The sequence below is a fragment of the Mastomys coucha genome, unplaced genomic scaffold (genome assembly GCF_008632895.1).
Source record: "Mastomys coucha isolate ucsf_1 unplaced genomic scaffold, UCSF_Mcou_1 pScaffold1, whole genome shotgun sequence".
NCBI lineage: Eukaryota > Metazoa > Chordata > Mammalia > Rodentia > Muridae > Mastomys > Mastomys coucha.
Window position 1 is genome coordinate 54,291,523 of NW_022196891.1, and position 9,758 is coordinate 54,301,280.

At 46.4% G+C, this 9,758-nt stretch overlaps 1 long non-coding RNA gene across 5 annotated transcripts; it reads right to left on the reverse strand.

Annotated features, from left to right (window-relative positions):
- Positions 1-232: 232 nt before the first annotated feature.
- On the reverse strand, positions 233-8,306 carry LOC116070709. 5 transcript variants are annotated; one of them, XR_004110538.1, is made up of 6 exons: positions 8,270-8,306; positions 3,625-3,751; positions 3,328-3,469; positions 2,484-2,616; positions 1,102-1,216; positions 233-547 (listed from the first exon to the last, which is right to left on the reverse strand). It is a non-coding gene; the product is annotated as an uncharacterized LOC116070709 (long non-coding RNA). The 5 variants fall into 5 exon arrangements; XR_004110531.1 differs by lacking the exon at positions 8,270-8,306 and adding an exon at positions 7,529-7,589; XR_004110536.1 differs by lacking the exon at positions 8,270-8,306 and adding an exon at positions 7,529-7,589 and having other exon boundaries at positions 2,480-2,616.
- Positions 8,307-9,758: the final 1,452 nt, after the last annotated feature.

The window sequence follows — 9,758 nt, forward strand, 5'->3', positions numbered from 1 at the left end:
GGGTGTGCATTTCTCAAGAGAGACAGGGCCCCCGATGAGTTTCAGGAGCCTCAGCAGGAGAATGGAGAATCTGAGGTCAGTCTGGCCTACACAGAGAGACTCTGTCTCAAAGAAAACAAAACCAATCCTAGAGTTTGTACGAGCCTCATCTTGTACATTGGGAAACACAACTCAAGAGTCATGTGTTGCTTTCAGCTAAAAGGAAAGGGTATATGGAGACCTTGCCTGGCGGTTGGGAATTCTATACTCTTTAATGTGGCCAAAAATCCCTTCCTATTTCTGTCTGTCTCCTGGTGTTAAAGTCAGAGTAGGGCTGTTCTTGTAGACCTAGCGTGTGTGAATGTGGAACCAGCAAAGATGGTCCCGGGAGCTTGCGTGCCTTCTGTGGCCACTGTCCAGGCTCACGGGTGTATCTTGTTACAATGGCTCCCAGGGAATGTTGCAGCAAGGCCTCTCCAGGACCTGTAGGCAGTCAGGCTCTGCGACTGGATGAAGTGAGTGTCGATGTCGGGTTGCTGAAGTTCAGGATGGCGATGATGGAGGCTTCCTGGAGGAGGCGGGACTTTATCTGAGACATGTTGTTATGTTTGTTTTATGTTATTATTTTGTAGAAAGAATTCATAGCCACAGAGTTGGGGAGCCTTCACTTAAATGTAAAACAAATTAAGAGTTAATATACACGGAACAAAGGGCACACTAAATTATACAATATGCTATTCAGCATAGTCACAGTTAGGCAAACATCACCAGCAGCAAATTCCAGGCCAGTTCTTCACATACACCCCAAATACTTCATATCAATTACCAGTCATCCCAGCTCCTCTCTACCAGCCTGCAACAATCACTTTCTATCTCGATGATTTATATAATCTATCTATCTATCTATCTATCTATCTATCTATCTATCTATCTATCTATCTACCTACCTATCTATCCATGTCCATCCATCCATCCGTCCATCCGTCCATCCATCCATCTATCTCAGACAAAGTTTCCATATGTAGCCCTGGCTGTCCTGAAACTCACTTTGTAGACCAGGCTGGCCTCAGACTCATACTTGCCTGCCTCTGCTTCCCTAGGGCTGGGATTAAGGGAGCGTACCAGTTGTTTTCAGTAAGTGGAGTATCTTCAAAGTTCATGGACACTGTAGAATCGTCTAGCACTTTCTTTTTATGGTGGAATACTCCTTCCTTCTTGTCATCTTCGATAGATATGCCTGCCAGCAAGCACATTCTAATGAGGACGCAGCACAGAGGGGAATCCTGCTCATGGGTGGAATGTGATGGGGAAGAAGGATCTTGTCTTTGTGGTGGTCTGATCTGGTTCTGGTGGTCTTTTTGTACCTCCCCGCCCCTACCTCAGCCCACCTCTCAGCACTGAGACAGGACTTTCCAAGCAGGACCTCTGACACCAGGACAATGTCGCGTGGGCAGTCAGACTGCAGCACAAAACGCTGGGCTGGGGCTGGGGCTGGGGGTGAGGCTCTCAGCGGGGGTCCCCAGAGAGCCAAGCCTGCAGTTGTCACAGCAAGGCAGTCCTTCCCAGATCAGCAGTTCTCCAGAGTCAGGCCTGACCGCGCATCCTTTTCCTTGGGCTGACCTCTCTGTGGTCTCACCCAAGTGCACACACAAAACTGCACAGAATCCGCTGACATGCCCTTCAAACCTGCTTAGAGAGTTAGCCCTGATCTGCAAGCACTGGACTGCTCAGGGATCTCCCCTCGAAGCTATTCCATCTAAGACGCGGGTTGTTAATCTGGGGGTTGTGACCCCTATGGTGGGGCCGGGGAAAACACTGACTGATATTCACATTCCACATAATGGGAGCAAAATTACAGTTGTGAAGTAGCAACAAAAATAATGTGGTTGGGGGGGGGGGTAACCCAACATGAGGAACTGTATTAAATGTCGCGGCATTGAAGCTGAGAACCACTTCGCCAAGAGAATAAGAGACCACTCCCAAAACATCTCCCACACAAACAGCCAGACGCCACGCCCACGAGCCCACTGTCTAGGCGCTGATCCAGGAGATTAGTCAGGATTTTAACTGCACATCTTCCTGGGAGGCCTGGAGCGTGGAGCATCCGGATGGGACAGTATCTAAGACTGCCCTCCAGAACACCCCTGGGTGCAGACAGGAGTGCTGTGTGGGAAGCTGAGAGAGTGGCTCTTCCGACAGCCAGCCAGCCAGGCTACACGTGCTGAATTTTGGAGTAGATCTGCAGATGTGAGCCCCAAGTTAGGGTCTAGTAGGGGAAATGGGAGGTTGACAAAGCCCGACTTTGTCTAGAATTTTATAAGAAATTAATTAAAATGCAATTTATCGGGGCTGGAGAGATGGCTCAATGGTTAAGAGCACTGACTGCTCTTCCAGAGGTCCTGAGTTCAATTCCCAGCAACCACATGGTGGCTCACAACCATCTGTAATGGGATCTGATGCCCTCTTCTGGTGTGTCTGAAGACAGCTACAGTGTACTTACTTACATATAATTATAAATAAAAATCTTTTTTAAAAAGTGTGATTTATCTTCCTGTCCCCAACTCCCGTATATCTTCTTTCTTCCTTTTCTCTCCACACTTTCTCTTCTCCACCGTTCTTTATGGCTTTTATTTCAGTCTAAAAGTTAAAATAAAAAATAGTGCTCTTTTCTCCCCATTTAAATATTTAAAAGGCTTTAAGAGACCAGCCTTAGCACCTAACCACAATAACCCTATTTTCTGAGGATATGCTCTGTAGCCCTGTGCCTAGCTCACACACTCACTCAGCAAAGGCTGGGTCAGGCAACAATCTCTTTCTTGTTAGATTCACATACTGGGTTTTTCTGGGACTAATCTCTCTGAGAATGAACATTAGCTAACGTCTCGTAGGCATGAGCCTGTGTCATCAGGCGCCCGGAGACCTACAAAATTCCAAAGGTGAGGTTGACATGGTACCCAGGCTCTAGACTTCCAGTTTGTCCAGACCCCATAGCAGTCTGGCAGTTTGGTTTCTGAGGAGTTCAATGGGCAGAGACTAATGGGGCTGTGGCGCCCTCTGCTGGCGTGTTTTCATGATTGCTTTTTTTCCCCTCCTTTCCCTCCAGCCTGGGAATACAAGGCCTTTGTTTTATTATGGGCTTAGGAAAAGGCTCTGGTCTCACTCTTAAGCCCTTTCCTCTGTCAATGCCAAATCTGAAAGTGGTTTATGCTAATAAAACTGAGCCCAGAAGCAGCGTCTGGTTACCAAGAACCCGAATGAAAGGAGGGTCGACAACCTCTCTGGTCTGTGGGAAAAAGAAACAACAACAACAACAAAAAGCCTCAAATAGAAAAAAAAAAAGACTTCTACTCCAGGCTCAGCGATGTCCCTCTGATGGTCTTTCCAACGCGTTTGAGGGGCCTGCTCCGTCGTCCCTTAAGGAAACCAAGAGATGTTTCTCTCCCCAGGAGAAAGAACTCAGAGATGGTTCTTGCACAGAAGCAGGGCTGCGCTGGTGGAACAGGGGGACAGAAAGCCAAAGGGTTGGTCAGTGCTAGACCCTCCCCTCCCCCAGCAGGCATTAGCTTGCGCCTGGTTGAAGGGCAGGGAGCACGGAGGCTCAGCCAGAGGCCCCATCCACACAGCTGACTTGCACTTTAGAGTCACCAGGCAAGGCTTCTTAGAGTGCAGGTCCAGGGCAGGTTCCCACTCTGTAAGTCCGAGACAGAGCCAGCGAAGTGACCTTCTGACAAGTGCTCAGATAGCGCTGTTGCGATCAGTCCTAGTTTTCGCCCTGAGAAGCAAGAGCGGAGACAAAATCGCAAATCAGTACGCGCCGGGTTCAAATCCCAGCTCAGCTACCTGCGACATGACCTTCGAAGGAATTGCTTTCACCTGTCTCGTGGCTTGTTTGTTCTGTGTAAAAAGAAAAAAAAAAAAGGCACAATCCTTTGAATTGACTTCACAGAATGAGAGGAGATACCATAGTTTTTGTTTTTTTTTTTTTTAAATAATAAAGTGAAGTAATGCCAGTTGTCACATGTGTACTCAGCCTGTCTGCCTGCCACACTATTGATACATTGCGTTTACATTCCCACCTGGCGCCTGTCAGGATCACCCAAGTATAAGGCAGACAAGAGCAACTGTGCTGTTAAAAGAGCTTGCCCTCTAGAGAAGACAGACCGGAACCACGAACCAAGGAGGCTATGCTGTCTGCAGAGTTGGTGACAAGTCCTCCTCCAGGGAGAGAGGCTAGGCAGGCCAAGGAAGGCAAGGAATGCTGGAAGAGAGGACTAGTATTTACATACAATAAATAAGGTCATTTCCTGTGAGGGAGCCGTGGGGACAGCGGAGGAGAGAGAAGGGCCCTGAAACAAGAGTGGACATATACATTTGAAGAAATGCTAAGAGAACAGTGTGGCTAGAGCCAGAAAGGGAGGCTGGGAGTGGTGAAGATGGAGACGGATGAGCACCAGTGGTGGGGAGCACCAGTGGTGGGGACAGCGTGTGTTTTTAATGTCAACACCCTGGAGGCAGAGGCAGTGCTCTTAAAGTGGATCCGAAATTCAAGGCCAGCCTGGTCTACTCAGAGAAACCCTGACTTAAAAATGCAAAACAACCAAAAAAAAAAAAAACCCACAAACAACAACAACAAACAAACAAGCAAGCAGCACTGGGAACTTCTGAGCTTAAGGGTGACCTGACCTAAGGATGGGAAAGAAGAGGCAACTGCAGCTGGCTGTGATGCGGTGCCAGGGACTCCCTGATCCCAGGGAGAGAGGAAGGTGGCTGCAGCGCTGACAGGCAACATCCGTGGCTCTAAACACTGAGCTGATTTTGTCTTCTGTTGTCCCTTATACCTATGTAGAGGAGTTAGTTTGTGCCCTCTTTCTGGTTGGATGTGGATAGACCACACTCCAGGGGCCACTCTCAGGTAATAAAAGAATCTGAGGTACTTTCCATCCAAAAATACTTAAGAAGGTTTTAACAGACATTGTCATCATTCTTAAGAGACTCCTCTCGTCATATTTCTTTTCCTTTAAAAAATATCAAGACCACCACATTTTATTACATAACTATTATGTTTGCTATAAAAGCAGTAGAAATTATGAGTGCGGAACAACAGAAAAAAATCATCGTAACTTGACTTCTAGGGAAAACGGCTGCTGAGGTTTTTGCGCATCGTGCTGGTTTTTTTTTAGTTCATGCCTCTGTGCTCATACAACATGGACTTTGACTCCAAAGGCCATTTCTTAAAGACTTTTTATTTTATGTGTATGAGTGTCTTGCTTATTATATGTATGTATGTGCACCACGTGTGTGCTAGGTGCCTGAGGAGGTCAGAAGAGAGCAACAGATCCCTGTGACTGGAGTTACAGCCTCTGTGTTGATGCTAAGAACTGGACCCGGGTCCTCTGTAAAAGCAAGTGCTCTTAACTGCTGAGCTGTCTCTTCAGCTCCCCTGAGGTAGTCTAATAGCTGAATATTGTACCGATATTACATCTTGAGACACACATTCACATCACTACGCAGCAGCCCTGGCTGTTAGGGATTCATTATATAGAACAGGCTGGATCACCCCAAAGATCTGCCTGCCTCTCCTTCCCACCACCTGAGTATTGGGATCAAAGGAGTGTGCCACCACATCTGCCTCAGTATATATAATTTTTAGTATCAATAGAGCATTTTTATCTGGTGTGCACATACATTGCTTCCAACTTTTTGTTTTGTTTTGTTTTGTTTTGTTTGAGATAGAGTCTCTCTGTGTAACCCTGGCTGTCTTAGAACTCACTCTGTAGACCAAGTTGGCCTTGAACTCAGAGATCAACCTGCCTCTGCCTCCCAAGTGCTGGGATTAAAGGCATGCACCCCTCTTGCTGTTTCAAACTTTTAAATATATATAATGAATAACTCTGATGAACCTTCTAGTAAGGTCTTGACACACATTTTTTCATGTCTTTAGGGCATGTGATAGTCTATAATTGCCCCCAGAAAGACTGTATTAGAATCTCTTCTAGGGCTGTTCTTCTCTGCTTAGCTACTGCCCACAATAAGCAACCCTTTGTGCTCCTCACTTTTGAAAGCTGATAGCAGCAGAGACGATTTTCTATTCTTCTCTATTTGTGTGTCTTTATTTTTTCTTTCCCAACTGCTTTGTCTAGAATCTTTTTTTAAAAAAGATTTTATTTATTATATGTATACAATGTAGCTGTCTTCAGACTCTCCAGAAGAAGAAGTCAGACCTTTCGTTACAGATGGTTGTGAGCCACCATGTGGTTGCTGGGATTTGAACTCAGGACCTTTGGAAGAGCAGTCAGTGCTCTTAACCTCTGAGCCATCTCTCCAGCCCCTGTCTAGAATCTTTAACAGTACAATGAGAACAAGTATTCCTGGTTTGCTTCTCTTCTCAAAGGAAAAGTGTTACTTTCCCTATTTGGTATAATATCGGCTGATGAGTTATACATTGCCTAAATAGTATATTGAATTATATCACTCAGACCTTTTTCATTTATATAAAAGATGTTGAATTTTGCCAACTGTTTTTTTTCTACATTTTTTCAGATGATCATCTAAGTCTTGTTTTGTGTTATATAGTGGCTGAACGACATTTATTGACCTGTTTATTCAATCATCTTTGCTTCCCAGGAATGAATTACAATTGATTATGGTGAACCAATTGAATTTGGTCTGCTAGATTTTGGTAAGGATTTTCCATCTGGATTCTTTAGAAATGTTGGCTGTGGGGCTGGCGAGATGGCTCAGTGGGTAAGGGTACTGACTACTCTTGCAAAGGTCCTGAGTTTGGATCCCAGCAACCACATGGTGGCTCACAACCACCCGTAATGAGATCTGACGCCCTCTTCTGGTGTGTCTGAAGACAGCTACAGTGAATGGCACAGGAACAAGCGGGGCCGAGTTCAATTCCCAGCAGCCACACACAAGATGACTCACGGCCATCTGTACAGCTACAGTGTACTCATACACATAAATAAATAAATAAATAAATCTTTTTTTAAAAAAAGAAATGTTGGCTGTGATTTCCTTTTCTTGTCTTTTTATGATTTCGCTGTCAAGATGATGCTAGCTTTGTAAAACGGGTTTGGAATCATCCTCTCTTCTTCAGCATTTTTGGAAGAGTTTGAGAAGTGTTAGTAAAAGCCCTTTGAATGTTTGCTAGACTTTGGCTATGAGGTTATCAATACTGAAATGCCAAGTGGGTCAGTGTGGTAGAACATGCTTTTAACCCCAGCACCTGTAGCCAGCTTGGTCTACATAGTGAGTTCTGGGACTCCCAGAACTACATAGTGAGACTCTCTCTCAAAGGAACAATAAATAGAATAAATGTCAGATGGGTAGGACCTCCCTCCCTTAAGGCACCCACACCATCCTCCTGAGGCACACCGCTCCTGCTGGTTCCTCTGCGGGTGAGGAGGCAGGTTCTTACACTCACTCTTCAATCTCAGGTCTGGTAATTAAATTTGGTTTTGTTGTATTCTGTTTTAAAGTAGAAACATCCCAAAATTACCCCTGTGGCCCTCCTACATCTGAGGGCTGAGTCTTCAGACCCCACCTTGCCACAGACGTGCCACCTTGCCACGCCTCTCTGCCCACGTCCTGCTAATTGCCACGCCTCTCTCCAAGTTCCAGTTACGCCGGAAGTCCCGCCTCCAGAGACTGAAGGAGAAGTTGCTGATTGGGCCAAGTTGCTGACGAAGTTGGGGGAGGGGTTTTGCCTTCCCTATTCTACCTGGTTTCACTTGTAACAAAGGGAATTGAATGAAAGATGTCAGATTGAAACACAGCCTTGTGTTTGTCTGAATTTTTTACAAACCCTTCCCACGGTTCCGGTACCCCAAAATGGTTTTCCAGGACCTTGACCCCATTCCAGAAAACCCATTCATACTTGTGGCTGCTGGACGGCTACAAAAAAGACCATATACCACATCACAGATAAAGGTATATGGTATATGGTAAAGGTATATGGTCTTTGAAATACTGGGGTGGGTTGATGGAGTCTCTAGGGTAGGAACCCCTGAGGGAGGCCTGTTGGGTAAACGATTCTTAGATAGTTGGGGTCCCGATCTTCATAGAGATGGGGTGCAGTCAGACATGTTGGGGTAGAGAGGGGTCTAGGCTGAGGATGCAGTGATGGGAACTTGAGCTCATCCTTCTTCACCTTGTGACAGAAGAGCGATTGTTAGGGGGAGGTATTGTGCCAGGTCAGTAGCAGTGACTGGGAATGGTTGACACCATTTGGCCTCTCCCCACTGGGGCCCAGCCCTCCTTCTGTAACTGCTCTCAAATGACTCACCTTAAATGTCTCTGATGATGCCTGTGTCAGGGCCTGGGGCTGCAGCACCTGTTGCTGTGGGTGGGATGGATTGAGCCAGTTACTCCTTACTCTGTTGTCATTGTCACTGAGCTTATAGGCATAAGATGATGTCACATGGGACCCTTCCCTATCTTCTGCACTAGCCAATGGCCATCCCCATAGCATGGGTGTTTTCATGTTGCTTGGCACACATAGCCTTCTTGTTTTCCCCCAAACAGCCATAGGTCATTTGTTTATTCTCCTAAATTAAAGTAGAGCAGAGCTTATTTTGTTGCTGCCCTGGCATAGCTGTGCTTAGTCAAGGTAAACACAGGAAGGTGAGACTGAATGGAAGGCCTTTGGCTCCTCATTGTTATCACAACAACCTTTGTCTGTTCTGTTTTGTATGTTTTTAATTGAGTTCCCAGCTCTCTGTTCTGCAGGCCAATGGAGTCAACTTCATCCTACTCCCAGGGAAAGAAATCCAAGTGGACCACTGGGTTCAATATTGCCTGTCATGGTTTGAACATGCTTGGCCTAGGGAGTAGCACTGTTGGAAGGAGCTATGGCCTTGTTGGAGTGGGTGTAGGCATGGGCTTTAAGACCCTCATTATAGCTGCCTGCAAGCCAGTATTCTGCTAGCAGCCTTCAGATGAGGATGTAGAACTCTCAGTTCCTCCTGCACCATGCCTGCCTGGATGCTGCCATGTTCCTGCCTTCATGATAATGGACTGAACCTCTGAACCTGTAAGCCAACCTCAATTAAATGTTGTCCTTATAAGAGTTGCCTTGCTCATGGTGTCTATTCACAGCAGTAAAACCCTAACTAAGATACCACCTGACCATCATGTGGGTCCTAGATATGTTCAGGAGAGCAAGGGTTTTGAGCACAAAGAAGCAGGAAGTTGGTTGGAGAGATGTCCCCTGAGACACTGTCTGCACAGAACAAGAAGTTAAGTGTCACTCCACTCCACATGAAGTGACATTGAGACTTACAGAAAGGCATACACTAATCAGCACAGGTGTCCCAGGGACAGTGTCCCCAGGAATAGCCACTGTGACTCCCTAAGGTACACACAGCAGCTGTTGGACAGCCAGGAAGGTGTAGCCTTTCAACAGAAACCTGTCTTGCTGCCCTTGAGCTGGATGCTGTGGGGTTTGTGTGGGAAAGTCTGGGAAAGGCCAAAGGACAGGGAGAGCCCCTCCCTGTTCTCTAACTATCCTCAGAACCGGAAGGACTACACAGCAGATACACAGAAGCAATGGTGCCCGGGGTGCCCCTGGCAGCAATTTCCATAATGACCTCTAGTTTTTTTTTCCCCTATACATTTTCATTGCATTTATTTCTGTGTGCACCTGTAGATGTACACATGCCACAGCTTGAATGTGGAGAGCCGAGAACAGCTTGCAGGAGTCAGTTCTCTCCTACCCCTCGGATTCTGGTGATTGAACTCGTTGTCAGACTGGCTTGATGGCTCTCCTCTAATTC